The sequence below is a fragment of the Vombatus ursinus genome, unplaced genomic scaffold (genome assembly GCF_900497805.2).
Source record: "Vombatus ursinus unplaced genomic scaffold, bare-nosed wombat genome assembly UNPS02014770.1, whole genome shotgun sequence".
Taxonomy (NCBI): domain Eukaryota; kingdom Metazoa; phylum Chordata; class Mammalia; order Diprotodontia; family Vombatidae; genus Vombatus; species Vombatus ursinus.
In genome coordinates, this window is record NW_020954548.1 from 2,408,363 (window position 1) to 2,415,565 (window position 7,203).

A 7,203-nucleotide genomic window follows, 5' to 3' on the forward strand; every position below is an offset into this window, starting at 1 on the left:
GCCAGTAATATCATCTCCCTGATGTCATTCATGGTCCTCTTCAAGAACAAAGGACAAACCACACACAAATGGATACCAGTCACTGCTTTAACAATTTGTTCAGGAATTGAAGTCACACTCATTGGCCTCAAGTTTACAGACTCTGTGTGTGGGATGCGACCTAAAAAAAAAAACTCAGACGTATCTCAAGGTAGGAACAGACAGTTTATTTCAATTCTTGAGAGTCGGGTGATCCTGCACCAGCATGATTTCTGATGAAGGAAGACAGACTACAGAAGCAAAAAGCCAGATTAAACAGCCCTAACAGGGAAAATTCCCCCTCCCACCAACTATCCAATGTTTGGCTTACAATCTAAGCTCAAAAATCTATTCCCAGAGACAGAGAACAAAGAAACAATATACATATCCATCACCTTAGTTTGCTGCAAAAATGAACAATTTAGAATGTGCCATCAAGCTAGACGCTGCAGTGGGAAGGTCACCGTGACCGAAATGTAACAACAGAATACAGGGGGTTTCAGAGTTTCAGGCTTGGCAATCTTTAACTACTGACTTAACACTGGAAGAAGGGGGAACTATAGAAATCTATACTTATCCTATTCTGCCTCATGAACTTATCTCCAAGTTCAGGATAATCTTATCCCAAACCTTAATTACACTGAGAAGTCTTCATAGGGGCATCCCACTCACTCTGCATTTCTATTTTAAACAAAAAAACAAAATTTGCTTTTTTCTAGTCTTTGTTACCTCTCCTGTTTTCCAAAAGCTTTAAAATATCACTCACTGGAAGTGATTCAAGCAATCAAATCTTCCAGATCTTTCAGGACCTGACGATGTTTTCTTACATCTGGGCTAGGTGACTTGAATTCATCATGGGCAGAGAGGAGTTCTCTTATTACCTTATTTGTCTTGAATAAGACACACCTTGGCCTTGAATTCCATTGTCCCTGATGCTTTATGTCCTCTCCTGAGTCTCATTTCTGTGTCTGCAGAGTCTTGTTTTCAGCTGACTGCCAATTAATGTTTACATAAGGTGCTCATTGAAATTCAGTTGAGAACTAACACGTTTGATTTGCAGACACAATACTGTCAAGGGGCATCATCATCACTAACCTTATTTATTGGGGATTCAGAAATTAATTAGATGGTGTCAGTACCTTCCTGGAAGCTGGAAAATCAAAGAAGGGCCACAAAATGAGTAAATGTGAAAAAAAAAAATACAAAGCAGTAGAACATATGCTTGACATCAAATGAGTCAGTATAGCATACACTAATCAACCAATCAATCATTTTTAAGCACCTACTAGGTACCAGGCACTCTGTTAAGCACTGGGGATTCAAAAAGAGGCAAAAGACAGTCCCTGACCTCAAGGAGTTTACAGTCTGAATGGTATAGACATTAAGTACTTACAGAGAAGTTCATAAGTAGGGAAAGCTCTTCAGGGCAGTGTTCAAGGAAGGCCTCAGAGAGCAAGTGAGATGAGAGTTGGGATCTCAAAGGACAGGTAACTTACTCCTTTTCAATTCTAAAAATCCATAGTTTGATGATTGTAACAGGTGAGATGGCGTATCAAGGATACTCAAGGAAGCAGAAATGAAACAGTACAGGGTAAGGTTTCTTCAATGAACAGTCTTACCATTTGATTTGTATGGAATAGGAAAGTCATATAAAGGAAGAGTGAGAGAGAAGATTGGAAAGATTTATTGGAAGCACAGCATGGTAAGCCCTGAATGCAAGGTTTAGGAGTCTGACTTTAACCCAAATTCCATTGAGACTAATTTTTAGACAAGGATTGACATGATCAACGGGGTGTTTTAAGAACTTTATTATGATATTCTGTACTTAGACTGGATCAAATCTAACTTAGATTTTAATAAGAAATGTACATAAAATAGAAGCAAAGCCAGGTAACAAGATGAATACAAAAGTATCACACAGTCTTGTCAAAATAATATCAGGAATGCTAAAGTTCAGAATGAGTTGACTTCTGTAAGGAAAGCTGAGAACAACAAAAGGACCATAAATTTAAAACTAGAATTCACCTCAGGTCAACAACTAGTTCAACCTCCTCATTTTACATATGAGGAAACCGAGGCTGAGAGATTTTAAATAATATTACATGGGTAATAATTATCAGATGCAAGAAATCAAACTAAGTCTTTCCAGTCCAACATTACAGTCATTACACCAAGCCTAGTTAAGAGTGGCTGATAGACAAACGGTACAGTTGGCTGCAAATAGTGAGAAGAAAAGGTCTTGAATTAGAGTAATGATAGGGAATAGAAAAGGATGGAAGTGAGGGACTTTGTGAAAGGGTTGGGCTTATCTAACTGATGAAGGACAAAACAGAGTCAAAGGTTCTTAGCGAGGGTGACTGGGAGAAGAGTGAAACCATGGAAAGAAAGCAGGGAAGAATGAAGAAAAAGATTGGGGAAAAGAGAAGGAAGAAAGGGGGAAAGCAAAGAGGGAAGGAAGGTAAGAATGAAGCAAGGGAGGGAAGGAAAAAGAAAGGCAAATGATAGAGGTGATAGTTGAACCCATGAGTGGATAAAGGCTAAGCACATAATAAAATAGGGGAGTCTTGAATATAGGAAGGGCTTCAAAACGCAAAGGAATGAAAAACTAGACAATGAGACTAATATGTCAAGCCTCTCCAACCTGACCTCCCCAAATCACATCACACAGGTGGTTGAATCTGCTCCCTACTCTCACTTACTCTTGGGGAAGCCTGTATAAAGGATATAGAATAAAAATAATATCTCATATTCAAGTAGAGTATTTTTAAAGTGTTCTAATCAGTCTAGCAAACATTTATGAAGTGATTACTATGTGTCCAGGCACTGTGTAGTAGGTATTATCTATTTATTATACATGAGGAAACTGAGACTCAGAAATTGTGATTTATCAGTCATCATGAAGTTCCAGTGTCTGGCAGAACCAGAATTCAAACCCAGGTCTTCTTTCTCTGAGTACAGCAATCATTTCACTCCTGGAAGTACTGTTCTGTGCAATACTATAGACACCATTGTATGACTGGGGAGGAAGGAGAGAAAGGATTACCAGTATACAGACCTCAGGAAAGGTAAAGACAAGATGCAAAGATATTTATTGCTCCTCAAAAAGAAAGGGAGCTTTTAAATCTTTATGGAAGCAACACTATTTGAGACTAAACCAGAGGGCTAAGAAGTTTGAGGTCATAGTTATTATGCCTAGGATTCTAGTAAAGATACATCTCAGGCCAACCAAGATAAAGGCTGAAAACAGGAAGAACACAGGGGCTTTGGAGGTAACACAAACAAAAAAGTCAGATAAAACTCAATCAACATATTACCAGCAAAAGATAATGTTACTAAGCCAGGGATAAAAATCTCCACTTTCCAGAAATTTGCTTAAGGATTTGTTTTTCTTTTATTCTGAACAGAAGTTTCTTTCTCTGTTGTTTTGGCAGAAATATTAACAGCTTCCCACAGAGGCAACTCATTATTAAGTTATTAGCATCTCAGATTTAATACTGAGTTGCCTCTGTGGAATCCCAAGATTCACTGACAACATATTCAACAACAACAACAACAAAAATGCATTAAGTTTTATTTTACCATGTGCAAAATTCAAGTTCTAACTGGGAATGTCAAACCCCAGAGAAAAATTCCTCCAGGAGGTCAAAGAAAAACAATTATTAAAAATATATGTTATTTTGCCTCTGAGTAGGCTCTTTTTTTTTAAACTTCATTAAAAGCATCAGGGACCTTCTAATTAAAATTGTATCCCTGGCTAATATGAAAGGCATGATGACCCAAAAGGCCTCCAAGATAAAAGAGGGGGCATTGCAACCTCTGCTTTAGGATAAAAACACATCTTTTTGCATTCATTTTAAGACACCCTCCCCCAACCTCCCTCCTCTCACCTTCCAGGGAGCAAATTCACAACTATTGACAATTCATAAAATAAACTATCACACACTTAGCATTTATTTAGACAAAAAAAAATATAATCGCAAAGCAAATGATACTGGAAGAACTAAGCTTATGAGAACCACCTAAACCACAGCGGTAACCTGCTCTCAATTCCCCATCCTTTATTGTGTTATGTACCTTCTCTCCTACAGCAGGACCCAATTTCTCTCCATTACAATTCTATCCTCAGAAGACAGAAGTTCTCCTCTTGTGCTTAAGTCTTCCCTCCTAGCTTCCCCCGCAAGCAACCAGAGGGGATCTTCAGAACCCAGAGCTCACCTCAACTGTGCTCAGAAATCTTTGAGTCGGTACTTTTCCCTGGCTCAGTCTCCTCTGTTTCCCTTCACTCCTCCTTCAACCCTCTCCAGTGTGCTACAACGCCACGGTTAGTTCGCTCTCCTTGGTAGTAGTTCCGCAACTGCAGAAGCAGAAGCCGAGGAAGGCTGCCCCACTGAATAATGAGCTGTAACTTGAGGCCCTCACCTCTCCCACAATGCCTCTGAAAGTCCCTTTTTTAGAATTACGGCATTGTCTCCAGAAGGCCATCTGGAAAATACATGTTATGTAATAGCCAAGGAGTCCTCTTTTCATGGTTGGTTAACACCTTAATGTTTTTGATTGTCCTTGTATTAACAAAAATAATTTAAAAAATCAAACAATAAAATTCAAATTTTGAAAAATACAATTTGCAAATTTAAATTGTTTTGAGTTCCAAGTGGTGGCTATTCTATGTGATAATGCGTCCTGAAAACAAAGGGAGGACATCTGTCTACCTCATAAGTAACACTATAACATTGACTCAGCACAATCTAATCAACTGTATGACCTTGCGCAAATCACTTCCCCCAGACTTAATTTCCTTATCCATAAGAAAAAGAGGTGGGGCTAGATAAATTCTCTCAGGTTACTTCTAGCTCTAAAAATCTTAGGATTTTTTTTCTTTCATACCTTATTTATACAAATTTTGATGTGTTTATAAACTATAGATTACTGGCACGCTGCACCTAATGTTGATCACGTTTCAGAAAATACTTTAGGTAAAACAGTGCTGCAGTGGACAATTTCGCAGAAATAGGCTAGAAGTGAGAGCTATTACAACTTTAAGAAATGTTATCAATCTACTATAAATCACAGGTTCTTAACTTTTATTATGCCATGTACTTCTCTAGCAGTCTGGTGAAATCTATGGACTCTTTCTCAGAATATTATTTTAAAATGCATAAAATACATAAGATTACAAAGGAAACAAATTATGTTGAAATATAGTTTAAAAACACACACACAAGTATTTGGACCCCAACTTAAACTCTGCTATAAATGAAAAAACAAACAAACAAAAAAACCTGGAACCCTACAGGATCCTGAGCCCATAAAACGGCTTTGCCGCACGTTGAGACAAAGGCAGGGTGAGAGTGAGCTGGGTCCTAGATAAGGTAACCACCTGGGTGTGGTTGAGCCGGGGTGGGGGGGTGGGGGGGTGGGGCGGAAGGGGAAACAAAGGTGGCCGTAATACCATAATGAATCCAAGGTGAGGGAACCATACTTCTGCTCTCCACTTGCGCTTGGGAGGTTGGTAACTTGGACCTTGATCTATGACCTAAGTTTGTTGTTCACCTAGCTTCCAGAACACAGGCGATTTGTTGCTGTCACCCGTCACCAGCCCAACATCATCTCCTGATCTGATCCTGCAATCTTTTTGTCTAAGGAAGTCCACTATCATTCTCTTGCCTGCAAAGCCCAAGAATTGGTAATCATTTGCTTTCCTGTATGTTTTCATTTCCCTTTTCCAATTCAATTAAGCCCTTCTATGTGCAAGGCACTGCTCCTTACATACTTAGAGCTTTAATAATCCATAGGAAACGTATTGAATGTTTTATATATATACATATATGGGTATATATGTATATATATACCCATATATACCTATATATGTATACACACACATATATACACATATATCCTGAATGTTATGCTATATTGATTGGTCTTGCTGATTCTTTTCTCTTCTTCCTTTTCTTAAAACAAAACAAAACAAAGTTTTTGTGATAACGCATGCACCCCCTCACCCAGGAGGAGAGGTAGGGATACAAGGGGAAATTCAGGCAATGTTAAAAAAAATCAATAAACGTTAATTTTTTTAAAAGTGGTGTGAGTAATGTAAAGTTCAGTTTTTGTTTTGTTGGATCACTATTAAGTTAGAGCTTGTCCCTGCCCAGGAATTAAGAATAGTGCCACCTGTTCAAATGCCACTAAATAATTTCAGGAAGTCATTGTCAAGCAGTCCTTAGCAAGTTCTACAAAATTCTGCATCAAACACACCTTGTTTTGATATTGTATTCTTGTGATTTGTAATGGCTGCTATTGCATTAGATCCATTTCTGCAACTGGGCCATTGCTGGTCATAATTTTCCACATAAGAGAATATCACAAAATACAATTTCACCTCAGAACTGGAAGGGACCTGAGAGGTCATCTAATCTAACATACCTGAATTGGAATCTCCTTTAAGGCGAAGGTCCCCGGACTTTTAAAATTCTCACCCTATCAATAAAACATTTTCCAGGACACACCTCCAATTTATGAATGTTTTGCCTATTTGTAAATTATACACATACAGTATTGGACTAGCATTGTAAACATTATAAAACATGCACCAAGAATAGAACTTTTTAAAGAAAGGGAAATGATGGAATGAGCAATATTTTTAAATGATTTTATTATATTCATGGTACAAAACCCTTATGGCTCTAAAATATTAGTAATGATATTTAATAAAAGCAATGTCATTAAATACTTTATTTTTAAATATTTTGTCATACAGTAGTTCAAAAGTCTGGTTCAAAGTTGAGCTTATCTTAATACTTGCTTTTAATGACTGTCATAGCCAAAAAAGATGCCTCACCAAAAAAAAAAAAAAAGTGTAGATCCAAATGGAAGAAGTCATTGTTGGCTACCCTTTCTATGTTATTCATGATACTTATTCTAAACTTTTATCCACCTCTTACGTAAAGAGTTTTGTTGAAATTGTTCCAGTAATCATCTATGTGTCTTCTCTGTGGGTATAGTATGGTTTACACAAGTCAGGTTTCAGAAGGTCCAGAGGATGTTTGTTCCAGTTAGTAAGAGAAAGGTAAAGTGTCAGGGCAGGTGGCAAAATGCCTGGATAGGTCCTGGTTTCCTTGTTGTGGATGGCCTTCATTTGCTTCCAAGTTGGGGTTTTGGGGGGATGTAAGAGGTGGAGTATTGTGG

General features: G+C 37.9%; 1 protein-coding gene across 1 annotated transcript in view; it reads right to left on the minus strand.

Annotated features, from left to right (window-relative positions):
* The window catches only part of LOC114043605 (acyl-coenzyme A amino acid N-acyltransferase 1-like), a 71,218-nt gene that overhangs the window by 53,115 nt on the left and 10,900 nt on the right, over positions 1–7,203 (minus strand). The window lies entirely within an intron of this gene.